Genomic DNA, 20151 nt, shown 5'->3' with positions numbered 1-20151 from the left:
GAATTAAACGACATTCGGACAAATAGCAGGGTACCCTAGGTCCACAACCAGACAAGGAACAGGAAATAAGGTGAGCTATCAGTCCTAAGTCCTTCAAGTCTTACTTATATAAATATACTGGTGTAGATATGGATGTGGAAATATTACAAGTATAAAAGAGTTTGAAAACTGTTTTATCATCATAAGAGTTTAATAGAAGGTTGGAAAGCTTGAAAATCCATAAGTTTGATAGCAATTTGAAAGTAATAGCAAATCTTCCGGTTTGTTCTGGTTATTAATCACATGTGATTAAAGCAATAACTAGAAGTGTTCAACTTGTATTCCCCCCCCCCATTAAATCATTTAAAATCATTTAAAAGGTTAACTCAGGGGTATGAACTCACCTGCAGTGAGTAACTCGAATGGAAGATCGATATAGGATTGTTGGGTGTCAAACGGAGTTTCGAGCACAAACGGATCCTATTTAACATATAATTACATATATGTGAATACATTAGTAGATATAACCACTAATGGTGATAGGGACATGTCTTAAGGACATAAAAACACTTAGAATTAAGTGTTACCAACTCATATGGTTGCACATAAGGAGTGTAGGGCCCTATATTGGGGTGTAAGGCCACAAAAGTATGAATTTTTGTGTGTGTGTGCGGCCAGAGTGTGCGGTCAAGCCTGTGTGTGGCCGCACACTCACTATGGAGTGTGTCAAAAACGTGGTTCCAAGCCTTTGGGATGTTCTAGTAAAGGTGTTTTGACCATTGCTTAACCGGATTGGGGGTTTGTTGTCATTTTGGACCCTTAAAAGGGTGTGTGCGGTTGCACATGGCGTGTGCGGCCAGGTGTGTGCGGCCAGGCCTGTGTGCGGCCATACACCCCATACAAATGTGTCCAAATTGATTTTCTAAGGCCTGGGGATGATCTTAAGAAGGTGTTTTGGTCGATGCTAAGCTTGGATGGGTGTTTAAGCCCATTTTAGGACCAAAAGATGTGTGTGCGGTCACACATGATGTGTGTGCGGCCGTACACACATGAAGATCATCTAGAATGATGATTTCATGGATCAAACTCGAGGAAAAGGCTTTCAAATGTGTTGTAGTAATGATCTAAGGATGTTTACTTACTTGTTTTGATGATTGGAGAGGAAAACGTGAAGAACTCTTGAGAGAAAATGTTCCAGCTTTGAAGGAGTGTGAAAAAGGGTGTATGGTTGACTTAGGGTCCTTTATATAGGCTGGAGTGTGAGGCTAGGAGGGTGTGCGGTTGGCTGTGTGCGGCTGGCTGGCCGCACACTCGGGTGTGCGGCCGCACACACCTTGCATGGTGTGTTTGGCCCGATTTTGTGATGCTACATACATTCTAACCCTCCCTAAGACTCATATCTTGATTATATTAAGCCTAAAGCACTTATATAGACCCAAAACTTTATTACAAAATAGCAAAACGAGGCTAACTTTGATAAAAATGAAGAATGTATAAGTTAGAAATTTCGGGTTGTCACAATCCTCTGCCTTCATCTCGATAATGATCTTAACTGATTTGTTTCTTTGGAAAGGATCAATATGGCATTCATTCGGGGCAACATCTTCTGAGTATAGCTGATTGAAGTTGGCTCTGCATCTTCTCTTCAGCGCCAACTTCTCTCTCCCTGACGATGATGATCACGCTGATTGACATGAAGCATCTTGCCGATGAGTCCATATAGGAGAGAAATGTGTTTGAACTTGTTCTTCTAGACACATATCTCTTCTTTCTCTGACATCCTATCTCAGTTTCAATGGGATGAAGTGAAGCTAGATAACATGGCACGTCAAATTTCCATAGACGCTCTCACTGCTACACCAATTCCCATCAGAGTTTCAAAGACCTCTTTAACAAGACAATGCTCCTCATCACTTCTATCACGAATCGAAATGAATGGAACCTTAGAGTTTTGTCTTGGTGACTCTCATAAATCGAAGGTTACATATACTGGATCCCATTAACTAGTTGGTTACAAAGACTGGTTTTTGTTCTTCTCTTATTCTTGGTGACCATGAAGCTTGGAATCTATCTGCAATACTTCAACGATTAAAGGATCCTATCTCATTATTTGTGTGAATTGTGTTTTATGCTGATGCATGTGTTCTTGACTATGTATTCTTTTATAGACAATATTAGTGGGGAGACATCTCGGAAAAGGAAACTCATTTATGGCCTTTAAATTCAAAAGATCTGCTAAATTGGGTCTTTACTTCATTTCTGAAAAAGCTGCACATATTTCTCCTTTTAAAAAACTACCTTGCTTGACTAACTTTTTTGTTTTATTCTCATATTACTATTTTATTTTTCATTATTTTATTATCTTGTATCATATTAACTGAATTGATGGTGAATTTTAAATTCTAGAGTGCAACTTAACTTCATGATACAGAATATAAACCACTTCTTGTTGATAAGTTTACATTGGTTATGATTCACGCTAATTGCATCTCAGTGTGATTCAAACAATCCATTCTATGCTTATACTATTCTTTATAAAACTTAACGATTCACTGTGATATACCACACACTGATAAAAGTTTCAAACTCTGTGCCGATTTAGTTTATGTACCGTAGGCTAGCACACACACTAATCCCTTCTTGCCCTTAAATTTTTCTTAAAAGCCTTATGATTCAGCGTAACATACCATACGCAGATGAGAGCTTGAAAAGTTTGTGCCGATGGTTAGGCTATGTACCGTAGCTTATCACACATACCAATCTATTCTTGCCTTAATTTCTTCTTTAGAATTTTATGATTCAGCGTATGAAACCAGACGCTGATGAGAATTCGAAAATTCTATGCCGATGGGTAGGGATGTAAACGAACCGAACGAACACGAACGAGGCTTGTTCATATTCGTTCGTTTAAGTTAACCGAACAAATGAACTGTGACAACCGTCAAATTTCGGTCAAGTCAAAGTCAAACAAAGTCAACAAGTCAAACCGGTCAACTCCAATAACCCTTGTATGTTAGGGTTTACGTTATGTAATCACTGTACAATTCGCTATTTTAATGAGAAAACATCATTTCGAAAATTCATGTGTTTGATTTTCCTTAGCCTTAACAGTGCTAAACAACGAACCAAAGCGATAAAACACTATTGCACAATCATCGGGATTATGTAGGACACTAAATCATGGCTTAACGGGGTTTACGGACCTTGCGTTTCAAAGCCAAACACTCAAAAAGGTCTCAAAAGAACTCTCTCTCAATCTCTTTCACTCAATCTCTCTCTATTAGAAATCTCTCCCAAATCTCTCTCAAAAGTTCCTTTAACTTTTTGTAATCATTCGGGTCATCACGACCCTTAACCGGGTCAAAAACCACTTGAAACGGGGTAAAAACGGGTAAAATAGCCTTAAGGACCCAAAACCGAAGCTTCAGGACCGAAGCCTCGCATCCGAAGTGCTCAGGACCGAAGCCTCGGACCGAAGCCTCAGGACCGAAGCCTCGGACCGAAGCCTCAGGTCCGAACCTCGGCCCAGGACCGAGCAACTTCGCAGATTCAGCTTTTTCTCCCGGTTTTCGACTACGACTTCGTTTTAACTCCGTTTTTCATTATTTTAACGTGGGATTTTCACCCAAAACTTTATTTTATAAACTAAGGCCCCAAAATATATAAATCTCCAGGGTTTTTATAAAATATATTAAAAGAATTAGTGGTTGAACTAATTATTGAGGGAATATTTGCTTTTCCTTAATTTATGGCAAAAGCAAACCACCACCACCTCACTCTATGATTAGCCACTCTTTCCCACTACCCCTTGTCTCCTTAGTGGACCTTTACACCCAATTTCCAGCTCTTCCCACGTTCTAAGAGCTGGAGGATTGATCCTCTCTCCTCATTCTCCATAAAATTCTTTCATTCTACACTTAGCAACCAAGAACACTCTCCAAAATTCTCTCATCTTTTCTCTCAACTTCAAGAACTTCAAGGCTTTCTCCAGGGATTTCTTTCTTCAATTAGTAAGTATCTTCATCATTCACATAATTATTAAACTCCATTCTACTCAAATCATTGATATCTTACACAAGTTCCATCTTATTCGGTGTTAGATTCTCGAATCATCAAAACATCTTCTTAGTGTTCTTGGGTTGAACACGTCCTCTCTCTCACTTTCATCTACTGAAACCACATAAGGTGAGTTCATACCCCTACATTTACATGTTTTTCTTAAGTTTTAAGGGGGGGAATACAAGTAAAATCATCAAGAACACAATTAAACTTTTTCTATCAGATTACATCAGAAAAGATGAACTTCGATCACGGACTGTTTTGGTCAACTTAAATATTTTAGTTTTCAAAACTGTTCCAGGTGCAAGTAGTTCAAACTCTTAGCTTTAAAATGGCTACTTGCACATCTCCATATGATATTTCTACAATTTATGGTGATTTTTACAAAACTGCCTATCATTTCAGAGGCAAACCCGGACCACTCTGTGATTATGGACATTTTCACCTCTGTTAGAGATCACTAAAAATCTTGATAAATTTTACAAACAAACTAGACTCATATTCCAAACTCTCAAAATTTGCGGATTTGAATTTGGAGCTTTGATGATTTTTCTATAAATTTTCTAAAAACAGTAACAGAAACTGTTTTCAACAAAAAGTTGCTGTCAATTTCATTTCACCTTGTAACATGTTGAGCAAGGTGTATATCTTTATATGATTATATGTTATTGCAATATATGTCATTTTATCTTAATATATGGACACACATCAGTTTACAAATGGATTTGGACATATTGAATATAAAGAATAACAAGTGATTATAATCAAAGTACAACCGATATATTCAAACATTTAATAAACTATTTTAAATATAGTTTGCATACATTACTACGTACTACCCTTGGTTGATAAACTATAATAGGTATAGTTTATGATACATTACATAACACATACATTTAAAAATGGTACATTTATACAAAGGATATTTTCATTAAGCAAGGTACGGCCATACGGTACCAAGTTTTCATAACACGTATTTCCGTTAACGATACATTCAAACATTTAATAAACTATTTTAAATATAGTTTGCATACATTACTACGTACTACCCTTGGTTGATAAACTATAATAGGTATAGTTTATGATACATTACATAACACATACATTTAAAAATGGTACATTTATACAAAGGATATTTTCATTAAGCAAGGTACGGCCATACGGTACCAAGTTTTAATAACACGTATTTCCGTTAACGATACATTCAAACATTTAATAAACTATTTTAAATATAGTTTGCATACATTACTACGTACTACCCTTGGTTGATAAACTATAATAGGTATAGTTTATGATACATTACATAGCACATACATTGAAATAGGGTACATTTATACAAAGGATATTTTCATTAAGCAAGGTACGGCCATACGGTACCAAGTTTTCATAACACGTAATTCCGTTAATGACTTTGTGAGACATTTACTTCAAATTACCATTAAGTCCTGTATTGTAACCAGAGTCTCCTTGAGGGAGAGCGTGATAGTTGTGTATAGATCTATATTGGGTTTGACAAACCCACATCTAAGCTGCATGCAACAGCTAGACCGGCAGGTCTGGGGTGACAAATGTCATAACATTTCCGACGCCTGAAGAACGTCGTTTCAGGCCAACTAGGTCATAGCATGGTTATAATAACTCACATAAAGTATTAATAAACATTGGAATTTACGGGAACTTCATTAAAATTTAACGAGTTTATGTCGATTTAAACTTGCATTGTTTTACTATAAATATGACAAATTACTTGTACATTTCGGTCTTTGGGTTTTAAGACTACATTTACACATTAAGGAAAATATTGGATTTTCTAACACAAATACTACTTTCACAAACGAAAGGCTTTTAATAATACCAAACAAAAGCTTATGAACTCACCAACCTTTGTGTTGACACTTTTTCAAACAACTTGTATTCTCAGGAAATCATTAAACAGGTAATCAAGTGCTTTTGAGGATGGGACGCTAAGGCGTCTACTATTTCATATTTTGTCAACATATTGTAATTGATTCGTAAACATGTAATTCATACAATGATGTAACTTTTTCAATTATATATATGTTGGTTGTGTTTGCTTGAATTACTATTACAATTGTTGTTATGATACTATACATGAAGTCCTCCACCCCCGGACGTTTCCGCCATCCTTGGTTTGGGGGTGTGACAGATTGGTATCAGAGCACAGTTTATAGTGAATTAAGTATATCAAACCACATAAGATATACAAACTATAAACACAATTGGGACTAATAGTCTCTGATTTGTGCATTTTTCAAATAAATATACTTTTAGAAAATAAATGATTTTTTTATTAAAAGTATAAATACATGCATACATGCTCATATATTGTCATAACTAGAAGAACATAAAATAAAAGAAGAGGAGTTGTACATTATGGGTATGCCTTGGTATATGTAAATCAAGTCTGGGAAGGATATAGCCTGATCAACTATATCTGTCCGAGGAGTGACTTGCATATACTGGGGGATAGTCATAATGGGCAACAAATCTATCAACCTAACTACACCCTACAGAGAATACTTTAAGAATCGAATCTAAACAGCTAAAAATACTATAGGAGTATTTGGTGATACTATAACCAACTTATGTGAAAACTAAAGACCTCTATTAGTAGGCCTATGATAACTGAGTGCATACGCCAAGGTTATACATAATTAAAGATATTATAGACTCAGAATCTATGACTATTGCTCTACTTCCTGTTCCTTGTTTGGTTGTGGACTTAGAGTAGAGTCATTTATTCGAAAGTCTATTCTATCTCAAATTATGTATAACTGATATGCACTACGTGATTATAGACGTAACTAATAAGGATCACCCCTATAAGTAATTATAGGATTAGGCGTCTATTAATTATCTCTTCTACCCCTATTCTCGCAGGAGCAACATGATGTGTAAACTTTAACGCCCGTACAAAACCTACTTCTACCCACTACCATAACTCCATCTCCAAGACGTTAACAGAAACACCAAGAATAGTTCACTAAAGTGCGAAAATATACATGTGTATATAAATGGTAAGGATATTTACTAAAAGGTTTATCAATGAAATAGGCATGCATTTTATTTCATTGAATCTCACTACTTGGTATTACAAACAATTTACAACTGGTAACTCTAAGATTCTTTAGGTGTACCTCGAAGTTATGTGTAATTAAGGAATGATTGACCTAGAAATGGTGAGTCCGCCTTAGGACCTGTTCCTTGTTTGGTTGTGGACTTAGGGTAGACTCATTAGGATCAACAGTCTAATAAAATTTTAATTACACATAACTGGGGGCATGTCAAGAGAATCTTAGGAGTGGATCAGACATGGAACAAATCACAAGATTATAATCAAGTTATTCTTACTAAATTCATAAGTCTATTTATATAGACCTCTGGTATAGAGTCGTCGGCGTAGTCGTGTCGGCAATCTAAAATATGGCTAAATACATAATACAAACTATAATACCCAAATTATACAAAATTTTCTGCATTAAAAATCAATAGACAAATACATAAAATGAAACAAAAAAAAAAGAGTATCAAACTATCAAGAGAAAAACACATACAATGTAGATTAAAATCCACTAATGATAACAAAATGGCTAAGGATTGTTAAGTCCTCTCTTCTTATAAATAGCTTTGAAGCAAGCTTGCCTAAGCTTCTTTGTTCTTTCTGTCAATTCCATACCTGGCAATTTCTCCATCATCTTCTTGTGCCCTTCTAACGTCTCTATCTCCTCGTTTAATCCCAACTCCTAATTTTTTAAAGGTAGATACAATATATTTTTCATGTGAGTTCACAAAATTTACAATGAGTTAAGTTTATATAAATATAAATCAGGAGATCGTAGTAAATCAATTGATTTGATGTGGCATATGCCTAGGACCTATGTTTAGTTATAAAGAAGCTAACGATTAAAATTTTAGAAAATACCAAAACTACTTTGGTTACCAAGTGCATGAGTAATGTATAGAAGGTTATTATCATAATTTACATTGGCATTTTCAAAGAGGGATTGAAGGCTCTTAAGTTTTCTATGAGGCCATCTGTTTATGTTTAACTCTCTGCATCTTTTCTTCAACACTGTTAAACTTATCCCTAGTTCCTTTGCTGCCATGATTATCGGTATCTCAAAGTACTTCTCTATCTCTTCAAACTCCAATGGTCTCAATCTCTTTGTTACCTTCCGGCCACCGTGATCAGTGGTGACAGCACTAGCACTACATGTAGCCTCACCACCGGATTTATAGTCTTCACTGAAACTAACCAATGGTAAATTACCATCCTCCCAACAATCCCATAAGCTTATATCTTCAAGGGGATCAAGATCGTGAAACTCATTTCTAGAAATGATGTTTTGATCCTTGTTAAGTACTGTGAAAACGTTCTGATCGAGCCCTTCATGCAATTTTTCCGACAACTCGTAATCATGATGGTTGAGCATGTCACCACTGCAAATATCCAAAAAAAAAAAAAAAAAAACTCAAGATAATCTAATCCAACACGATGAAATACTCTTTTTGATCACTACAAATCCAAACCATGTTTTGATCAATGTCGACAAAATCACTTTTCTATGCGTAAGATGGTGTAATGAGTGACGTTTATATATACCTGAAAAGATCTTGATGATCAAAGTACTGAAACCAATCGAGGTCATCTATGGGGTTTTGATGATCTGCAGGTGGATCCATTTGTGAGGGAGAAGTTAAAAGTCGCGGTAAGAATGTGATGATTTATATAAGTAAAGTGGGAGAAGTAATTAATAAGCAAATTGTTGGGAATGCAACAAAACAAGTTAAGCACTTCTGAAAAATTGATAAATGATTTCGGTAACACTTGCGGAATATAAACTAGTGAAAATTACAAATGAAATGGAATATATATAGTCTATGATGTTATGGTTATTGTGTATCTAACAAATGAAGAGAAAATGAATATATATATATTCTTTGAGCCGTAACCTTCTTCTTCAATTCACACACATATACGGATATGTTGCTGCAAATTATGACTTGTGTGCCTCATGCATTTAATGCATCACATGCCTAATGCATATTCTTGACTTTGAAGCTACGTTCCAGTTTCCAATTTCCCCAGTAGCACAGTTTTCATTAGAAAGTACTCCAAGTCTTCACACATGAACCAGTTAGAAAGTACTCCAAGCCTTCACACATGAACCAGTTAGAAAGTACTCCAAGTCTTCACACATGCAAATTATGACTTGTGTGTCGCTATAGGTATGTCGTTGGCTCTTGTTAAAAACCTATAGCGACAACAAGTCATCGTAATAGATTAAACCGGTGGTGACGACAAGTCGTCGCTATAGGTAACTAATAAAACTTTATTTTTTTTTACCCAAAAAAAAATATGATTAACAAAATCTATCCGACGAGACCCTCGTAATACCACTCGACGAAATCGAAGTTAACAAAAATCTCCACTTCGTGGAGGAACCAGTCAAAATCATGGATCGGGAAATCAAACGAACGAAAACAAAGTCGTATTCCCATCGTGAAGGTCCGTTGGAACGCTAAACGAGGGCCTGAGTTCACCTGGGAACGCGAAGATCAAATGAAACAAAAATACCCACATCTTTTCCCAAACTCTTGATGTCCCAGTCAAATGCAAATTTTGGGACAAAATTCCTTCTAACGGGGGGATGATGTGACAACCGTCAAATTTCGGTCAAGTCAAAGTCAAACAAAGTCAACAAGTCAAACCGGTCAACTCCAATAACCCTTGTATGTTAGGGTTTACGTTATGTAATCACTGTACAATTCGCTATTTTAATGAGAAAACATCATTTCGAAAATTCATGTGTTTGATTTTCCTTAGCCTTAACAGTGCTAAACAACGAACCAAAGCGATAAAACACTATTACACAATCATCGGGATTATGTAGGACACTAAATCATGGCTTAACGGGGTTTACGGACCTTGCGTTTCAAAGCCAAACACTCAAAAAGGTCTCAAAAGAACTCTCTCTCAATCTCTTTCACTCAATCTCTCTCTATTAGAAATCTCTCCCAAATCTCTCTCAAAAGTTCCTTTAACTTTTTGTAATCATTCGGGTCATCACGACCCTTAACCGGGTCAAAAACCACTTGAAACGGGGTAAAAACGGGTAAAATAGCCTTAAGGACCCAAAACCGAAGCTTCAGGACCGAAGCCTCGCATCCGAAGTGCTCAGGACCGAAGCCTCGGACCGAAGCCTCAGGACCGAAGCCTCGGACCGAAGCCTCAGGTCCGAACCTCGGCCCAGGACCGAGCAACTTCGCAGATTCAGCTTTTTCTCCCGGTTTTCGACTACGACTTCGTTTTAACTCCGTTTTTCATTATTTTAACGTGGGATTTTCACCCAAAACTTTATTTTATAAACTAAGGCCCCAAAATATATAAATCTCCAGGGTTTTTATAAAATATATTAAAAGAATTAGTGGTTGAACTAATTATTGAGGGAATATTTGCTTTTCCTTAATTTATGGCAAAAGCAAACCACCACCACCTCACTCTATGATTAGCCACTCTTTCCCACTACCCCTTGTCTCCTTAGTGGACCTTTACACCCAATTTCCAGCTCTTCCCACGTTCTAAGAGCTGGAGGATTGATCCTCTCTCCTCATTCTCCATAAAATTCTTTCATTCTACACTTAGCAACCAAGAACACTCTCCAAAATTCTCTCATCTTTTCTCTCAACTTCAAGAACTTCAAGGCTTTCTCCAGGGATTTCTTTCTTCAATTAGTAAGTATCTTCATCATTCACATAATTATTAAACTCCATTCTACTCAAATCATTGATATCTTACACAAGTTCCATCTTATTCGGTGTTAGATTCTCGAATCATCAAAACATCTTCTTAGTGTTCTTGGGTTGAACACGTCCTCTCTCTCACTTTCATCTACTGAAACCACATAAGGTGAGTTCATACCCCTACATTTACATGTTTTTCTTAAGTTTTAAGGGGGGGAATACAAGTAAAATCATCAAGAACACAATTAAACTTTTTCTATTAGATTACATCAGAAAAGATGAACTTCGATCACGGACTGTTTTGGTCAACTTAAATATTTTAGTTTTCAAAACTGTTCCAGGTGCAAGTAGTTCAAACTCTTAGCTTTAAAATGGCTACTTGCACATCTCCATATGATATTTCTACAATTTATGGTGATTTTTACAAAACTGCCTATCATTTCAGAGGCAAACCCGGACCACTCTGTGATTATGGACATTTTCACCACTGTTAGAGATCACTAAAAATCTTGATAAATTTTACAAACAAACTAGACTCATATTCCAAACTCTCAAAATTTGCGGATTTGAATTTGGAGCTTTGATGATTTTTCTATAAATTTTCTAAAAACAGTAACAGAAACTGTTTTCAACAAAAAGTTGCTGTCAATTTCATTTCACCTTGTAACATGTTGAGCAAGGTGTATATCTTTATATGATTATATGTTATTGCAATATATGTCATTTTATCTTAATATATGGATACACATCAGTTTACAAATGGATTTGGACATATTGAATATAAAGAATAACAGGTGATTATAATCAAAGTACAACCGATATATTCAAACATTTAATAAACTATTTTAAATATAGTTTGCATACATTACTACGTACTACCCTTGGTTGATAAACTATAATAGGTATAGTTTATGATACATTACATAACACATACATTTAAAAATGGTACATTTATACAAAGGATATTTTCATTAAGCAAGGTACGGCCATACGGTACCAAGTTTTCATAACACGTATTTCCGTTAACGATACATTCAAACATTTAATAAACTATTTTAAATATAGTTTGCATACATTACTACGTACTACCCTTGGTTGATAAACTATAATAGGTATAGTTTATGATACATTATATAACACATACATTTAAAAATGGTACATTTATACAAAGGATATTTTCATTAAGCAAGGTACGGCCATACGGTACCAAGTTTTAATAACACGTATTTCCGTTAACGATACATTCAAACATTTAATAAACTATTTTAAATATAGTTTGCATACATTACTACGTACTACCCTTGGTTGATAAACTATAATAGGTATAGTTTATGATACATTACATAGCACATACATTGAAATATGGTACATTTATACAAAGGATATTTTCATTAAGCAAGGTACGGCCATACGGTACCAAGTTTTCATAACACGTAATTCCGTTAATGACTTTGTGAGACATTTACTTCAAATTACCATTAAGTCCTGTATTGTAACCAGAGTCTGCTTGAGAGAGAGCGTGATAGTTGTGTATAGATCTATATTGGGTTTGACAAACCCACATCTAAGCTGCATGCAACAGCTAGACCGGCAGGTCTGGGGTGACAAATGTCATAACATTTCCGACGCCTGAAGAACGTCGTTTCAGGCCAACTAGGTCATAGCATGGTTATAATAACTCACATAAAGTATTAATAAACATTGGAATCTACGGGAACTTCATTAAAATTTAACGAGTTTATGTCGATTTAAACTTGCATTGTTTTACTATAAATATGACAAATTACTTGTACATTTCGGTCTTTGGGTTTTAAGACTACATTTACACATTAAGGAAAATATTGGATTTTCTAACACAAATACTACTTTCACAAACGAAAGGCTTTTAATAATACCAAACAAAAGCTTATGAACTCACCAACCTTTGTGTTGACACTTTTTCAAACAACTTGTATTCTCAGGAAATCATTAAACAGGTAATCAAGTGCTTTTGAGGATGGGACGCTAAGGCGTCTACTATTTCATATTTTGTCAACATATTGTAATTGATTCGTAAACATGTAATTCATACAATGATGTAACTTTTTCAATTATATATATGTTGGTTGTGTTTGCTTGAATTACTATTACAATTGTTGTTATGATACTATACATGAAGTCCTCCACCCCCGGACGTTTCCGCCATCCTTGGTTTGGGGGTGTGACATGAACGAACACAAATGGATAAACGAACGGGTTTTCTTGTTCATGTTCATTCGTTTAATAAATTGCATTGTTCATGCTCGCTTGTTTATGTTCGTGAACATGCTAAACGAACATAAACGAATGAACATAAATGAACAAAGATAAACAAACATATTTTGAACATATATAAATATAAATGAACATATAATATAGTAATGTGATCAAATACAATAAAGCATATATGAACAAAAAAGGAATTTTAATGAACGAACATAAACAAACGTAAACGAACAACATAAACGAACGTTCACGAACATAATTGAACGAACGAGACCATTGTTCATGTTCGTTCGTTTAACTAAAAGAACGAGAATTTGTGTTTATGTTCGTTCATTTATTAAATAAACAAACATAAGCGAACTTCTTGCCGAATGGTTCACGAACAGTTCGCTGAACGTTCGGTTCGTTTACAGCCCTACTGATGGGTATATCATGTCCCGTCATATATTACACTCACCTACCCATTATCTCTCGACAAAACTTCTATTAAAGAAGTTGATTATTCAATGTATTAGCCATGCACTGATAAAACTTTGACACTTTTTGCCAACAGGTACATTTTGTACCAGAATGTATTACACGCATCATCCCACTCTCGCTCTTTATTCTTTTAATAAAAGAAGCTGACGATTCAACGTATGAAACCATATGCTGATGAGACTTTGTAATACATGTCATTGAATGATAGTTCAAACCCATGCTATCAGGAGGCATCACAATCTCACTACATTGTCAACTGCAACTCTGATACACTGATAGTATTAGTCAAATACGTTGACTACTTCCGCTGATATTTCACGCTGTTAATGTTTTGTCTTACCGATACACTTATCTCAACGGTAACTTTTGAATTAAATATTTGCAATAATATCTTGAAATACGATATTTTTACGACGCCTCTTTCTCCAATCATGATTACATAAAAGGGAAGAAATTTCAAGGATAAATTAGGAGAACTCTCTCTCCTAGGTTACTTTTACAACGTATTCAAGCAGTCAAATTTCTCTCTCAAAAAACAAAAAAAATTCTCTCGATCTTCATCTTCCTCAAGTTTTTATCATGTCGAAGGTTTTCCATGTGTTTGCTTCTAATGCTAATGTGGTCAAAGGCCCCCAATCTCTTGATACTCAGATTGTCTTTCAAGAAAACAACGTTGCATTCTTTGATGTTATTGCAATTCAGTACAAGAACTCAGGGATTAAAGACTTTGTCAACTACGCCCAGAGCTTCCCTCTTCGCTATGCGTTCTGTGATTTCCCAGAGCCATTTTACCCTAACAAAGTATGTGAGTTTTACTATTCTTGCTCGGTCGATTTTTATGCTCAAACCATTACCAGAACCATTGGAGACAATCAATCTAGGGTTGTTATCAATGTTACATATTTTCGAGCTGCTCTTCGTCATCCCTGATAAGAAACATGCAAGTCTATTCGTTCAAGATTGGATTATAACTTCTCTCTTTAGTGTAATTCTCGTGACCCAACCAAACACATGCTTCGTCAATGCTATTGTGCAGGATAGAAGTACTTATTAGGACTAATTGTAAAATTCTTGGACATATGACGGGAAGCTTAGATTAGTTAAACCTATTTGTGAAATGAATATTGTACGCCATGGCTTGTAACAAAAGACAGGATTTATCTCAAATGTTCTTTGATCAGTTGGTTGAGTGTGTTACTGGGAACAAGAATCCAATATATGTTCCTTATCCTCGTTGGCTTGCACTAATTATGGCTCGTACTGGAGAAGGTTACAATGCCTATCATGGAGTTTCCATACCAATTCCAACTCTTTCATTAAAGATTATCAATGTTGGTCCCTCTGATGGAGATATGCATCTTACTTAGAGTTTGGAGACTTGGATTGAAAATCCCTATGTTGTTGAAACTTCTATCTCTGAAGAAGAAGATGATGGGGGAATCAATGAAGATGATACTGATTATGCCAATGATGAAGAAGATGAATTAGACGCTGATATGGGAGAAGCCTCTGTTAAGGGAATGACTAATTCTCCTCCAATAATAAACCAACATATTTGCTTCTCCTCGACTTCTACTTCATCAACAACTCCCTCTGCAGAAGATATAGTCCAGAACAGATCATCTCCACCCCAGATGGAACCTATTTATCCACTGATCCAAGATGTGAATTCTCCAAGATCAGTGTCTCCTTCTCCTCAACCTACAACTGTTCCTCCAATTCCAATTCCTATACATACTCCTGCTTATTTTCAAAGGGAGTCTAGTTCCAACTTTCAAACAATTGTGCTCTCCTAACTCTCCCTATTGGTCAAGATGACTCAGTCTCTTGAAGAAATACTGACCAAGGTTGAAAGTGAGGTAGCTGATATCAAACGATAAATGGATTTGGTCAATAATAATGATGATGCGTTGATTGAAGACATTCCTCCTGCCCCTCCAGGCGATGATCAACCTCCTCCACCATGACCCAAAAATAATCCATACCCATAATCATCTGAAAATAATCAATTTCCTTCACATTCAACAAATCCTCCTCCTTGCATTCCCTCTCCACCTCATGACACTCCTCCCCAAACTGATGATGCCAAAAAAGGGGATAATAATCAAGAATTGGTAATGATGACTACAATTTGGTAACATGCTGATCAGTCTGAATCAAGAAGGGAGGATAATCAAGAACAAATGATTGTCTTTCAGTCTGAAGCAATAAATGATGAAAATACCATTCCAAATGTTGATGATCAGTCTAATACTGATGAGTATGAAGGATGTATTGACTTGGATTTTATGGCACAAACAACTATCCCTTTAAGCGTTATTTACCCTCATGCATATCATAAGGGGGAGATTCCTCAAGGAACTAACAACGACAATGATTCTGATAATGATAAGCTTAATCCTAGAAAATGAAATGCTTCCTTCTTAGGGGGAGAAAATAATGTTGAAGCTGGAAGTTCCTCAGCCGCTTGTGGTTCTTCAACCCCTCCTCCCAAGAAATGAAAGTTAACAGTTGATTTGGAAGACTTAGTTGCAGACTATCGAATGACCGTTGAGAAGGTCAGAGAAATTATGTTGGAACATAATGCTTCGGTTAGTACAAAAAGAGATGAACGTCGAACCATGAAAATGACTCAGACCCTTGCATCTGCTGATGCTCAAGAGACCAATATTCAACTTTTCAATATTGATGTGGCCAAACGAAACAGAGTTTTAAAGGTGAATGATCGAATAAACCAGAAGAAGTTTGGAAATTTTCTAAGTCGAAGATATCAACTTGATTCCAACATCAATGTCAAATGCACCAAACCCAATAATGAATCACTCAAGATTCATCTGGCCAAGAAGAAAGTTGAGTATGAATACACTAAAGTTATATTCGCTCGTGAGTTGGTTAAATATGGCTGCATCGAGTGTATATAGATTCAGGAGACAATTTCTAAACACAAAGGTGTTCATGCTCAAGAGGTAAAATTCGCAATTCAACACCTAATTAACAAAGTCAAGAAGCTGAACTTAGTGCCTTCAGCTCGTCCATCTCAGCCATCTACCTCAGAAAGAACTAGAAAGCCCAGAATGTCTAAATATACTAAGTTTCTTCTTCAGTATGTCACTCCCTACATCAACAAAAAGCTGCCAATGGGTGTTGAGCCAGTTCAACACATGTTTATTTGGGAACCAGAACATGGTATCTTCTATCTTGGTAGTCAAAACCAAATGTGCTTTCAATGCACTGAAGATCTTCCTAGTACTCCCAATAAGCATATGTTCAATCTTCGTCTGGAGGGTATGCAACATAAAGAACTGGAACGAGGATATCGTGTGATGATCTCTTTTGAACTCAGTAAACGTATGATTGATGTTAATTTTGATGACTTTAACTGGTTGAAGCCTGAGATCTTGACAGATGCTAAAAAATTATCAAATGATGATTATGATGATGTCCTTAAAGATTAGTTTTGATTTCATCAGATATGAGGAATGGTCCAAATGCAAAAGGTTGATGGATGCGAAAGGGGTGTCGAATGTGAAAAGAGTTGTGAGAAGGAATCAGGTTGGGATTGGATGCGACTGGATGCTGTGACAACCCGATATTTCAAGTCAATGTAATGTTCAAAAAGTCAAATAATATTAAACTATTTTTGGTGTAATAAAATGGCGTCAAAAATGAAGTGTTCTAAAGTCTCATTTGGGTTGCATAAAATGTTTACTTTCTTTACAATATTCAACTGTTATGATACTACGTGAAGTCACCCACCCCCGAATGTTTCCGTCATTCTGGTTTGGGGGTGTGACAGATTGGTATCAGAGCATTGTTTATAGTGAACTAAGTATATCGAACCACATAAGATATACAAACTATAAATGCAAAGGGACCAAAAACCCTCTAACAAAATGTTTTCATAAACGATACTTTTAATAAATTAAAATGATATATATATATATATATATATATATATATATATATATATATATATATATATATTTTTATAAAAGTATAAATACACGCATGCATCGGTCTCGTATCATAACAAAATTTTTTATAAAAGTATTAAGGCAAGTTGCGACGCTACGACTAGGCCTCGGGGTATGTAATCAAATCGAGAATAAATATAGCCTGATCAACTATATTTATCCTGGATGTGACCAACGTATGTCGAGGAATGATCGTAGTAAGTAACAAGTCGAAAACTTACCAAAGAAAATACTAGAATCAAACTTACAAATTTGAAATACTATAGGAGTATTTTAAAATCATAAGAGCTATAGTAGTCGTGCGAACCTCGATATTTAGTTAATTTAGGAAATCATCAAATAAATAAAAAATTTATTTATCAAAAAAAATTACCTTTTTACTCCCGAGTTTTTATAAAAATTCTCTTGCCTCTATTTCTCGACCAGACAAAATGGCAGGATTTCATATTCCCGAGGATCCCTACTACCCTAACCAGGGTAATGGAGGCTGGATTGAAGAGGACCCAGAGGAAGATTCCGAAGGGGATCCCGAGGAAGACCCAAATGAAGAGCCAGAAGAGGATTCCGAAGAGGATCCCGAGGAAGACCCAAATGAAGAGTCAGAAGAGGAAGGAGATGGTGGGAGCACAGACTCGGAACCCGAGATCTACAATCCTCCCCGAGGAGCAGCAAATCCCCAAAGGAACTTTCAGGGCCCGACGCCCCGCTGGGCTGTGGATCTGAAGCGATGGAGCAGGGAACAAGGGCAACGCCCACCCTACGGCATGGCACGAGGCTTTTATAACCTCAGTAACGGGGGTTCGGCTGACAGGGCACTCCTTGTCATGGTTCGTCGCATTGCCAACCAAGGCGAGCAAACAAGAGTGAATGCCAGCCAACTCTTGGACATTGGGGCCACCGCTGCTGTCACTGCGGTACGTCTTCGTCGTCTGGACGAAGAACATGAGCGGACAATAGAGCACACCTTTTCCCTACAGAAGGACATCACTGCTACTAGAGCCGAGGTAAGGGAGTTCCGTAGAAGCCAAGCCGCATTGGAAAGGCGCGTCATCGAGGCTGAACGTCAAGTAGCCCGAACTAAGGCATCCACAACCACATACCATGGTCCACAACGTGCTACCCGCTCGGAGTAGAGCGCGTGCTTCTGGCGCTATATCTATACCTATCGGCTGAGTGTTGGTGTTACCTTTTCTTGTATAAATCTAAACCCAACGGATTGTGAGTACACAATTCGGAGGCCGGAATGCTGTTAAATTTTCCCATTTTTATTGATGTACCCTAGACCTATAAAAGGTCAATTTTTCCTGATCGTGGTATCATATACTAATATCAATGAAATTGACACGCATTTATTAATTCCTTGAGTATTCCAATTAATTCTTAAAAGAGTCATACACTTATTTTTGAAAGTTTCCATTAACATGCAAAAACCAGAAAAATTCAGAACCAAAACTTATAATACTAAAATCTTCCATAATCATTTCTAATGACTTATCAAGGATTCGTCTCTTGACTTGTGGCAGAATCATGCCACCAAGAAGAAATCCTCGACGCTTCAATAATACAGGAGCACCAACACCACCTCCACCACCCCCTCCGTCGATGGATGCTGCTACCTTTCAGGCTGCTGTAACAGCTGCCGTAACCGCAGCAATGGCGCAAATGAGTAACAACGGATCAGGAGGAGGAATAAACAGCTCTACAAATGGCCAAAACCAGGGTCGTTCCGGGGAATATACTTACAAAGACTTCTCCAACAGCAAACCCATCCCCTTTAATGGAACTGGGGGAGTGATGGCTCTATCCCAATGGATAGAGAAAACAGAAGCTGTGTTTGAGATATTCTCATGCCCCGAAGAAAGCAAAGTAAAATTTGCCACCTGTACTTTCTCCGAACGAGCCCTAACGTGGTGGAATGGCCACGTCAAGTCACTAATCCTGGTGGTGGAAAACTCCATGGGTTGGGAGAACCTGAAGCAAATGCTACTGCGAGAGTACTGCCCAAGGGGCGAGATCCAGAAACTTGAACAGAAACTTTGGGAATTGACTATGGTGGGCTCGGACATCACAACCTATACAAATAGGTTCAGTGATTTGACAATACTTTGCCCTGGGATGATGGCCCTAGAAAGCAAGAAGGTGGAAAGGTATATCTGCGGGCTGTCGCCCCAGCTTCGAGGAAGTGTGCTAGCTTCCAAACCCACTACGTTCGATAGTGCCAAACAACTGGCACAGTCCCTCGTCGATCATGGGGTCTGCCAAGATGTCACGACCATCGTCTCGGAACCAACCAAAGGAAGCAACAACAATAACAGCAACGCCAACAACAACAACAAGAAGAAGTTTTGGATTAAAAGGAAAGGTCAAACTTCGCAAGAACCTTCAAAGAAACAAATAGTGGCGGTCCATGCTGCTACTGCCCCCCACTGTTGTCCCTGTTACCCCTACGCCGGTAAAACAATATGTTGGGAACCTACCAAAGTGCAACAAGTGCAATTACCATCACAACGGGAATTGCCGGGAGATGCACTGTAAAAACTGCGACAGGAAAGGGCACACTGCCTGTTTCTATAAGGCACCGGCGCGACCAATCACCCAAGTTCCTGGTGCTGGAGTGAGCCAGGCATGTTATGGGTGTGGGGAAACTGGG

At 37.1% G+C, this 20151-nt stretch overlaps 2 long non-coding RNA genes across 2 annotated transcripts; both read left to right on the top strand.

Annotated features, from left to right (window-relative positions):
- Window positions 1-4093: 4093 nt before the first annotated feature.
- LOC145165541 (uncharacterized) lies at window positions 4094-6118 on the top strand. Its single transcript, XR_013740109.1, has 2 exons — window positions 4094-4164; window positions 5960-6118. It is a non-coding gene; the product is annotated as an uncharacterized LOC145165541 (long non-coding RNA).
- A 4780-nt stretch (window positions 6119-10898) lies between these two features.
- Window positions 10899-12923, top strand: LOC145165540 (uncharacterized). Its single transcript, XR_013740108.1, has 2 exons — window positions 10899-10969; window positions 12765-12923. It is a non-coding gene; the product is annotated as an uncharacterized LOC145165540 (long non-coding RNA).
- Window positions 12924-20151: the final 7228 nt, after the last annotated feature.

The sequence above is a fragment of the Lactuca virosa genome, chromosome 3, assembly GCF_052849685.1.
Source record: "Lactuca virosa cultivar CGN04683 chromosome 3, Lactuca_virosa_CGN04683_v6, whole genome shotgun sequence".
Lineage (NCBI taxonomy): Eukaryota > Viridiplantae > Streptophyta > Magnoliopsida > Asterales > Asteraceae > Lactuca > Lactuca virosa.
This window is presented reverse-complemented; position numbering and strand designations above follow the sequence as displayed.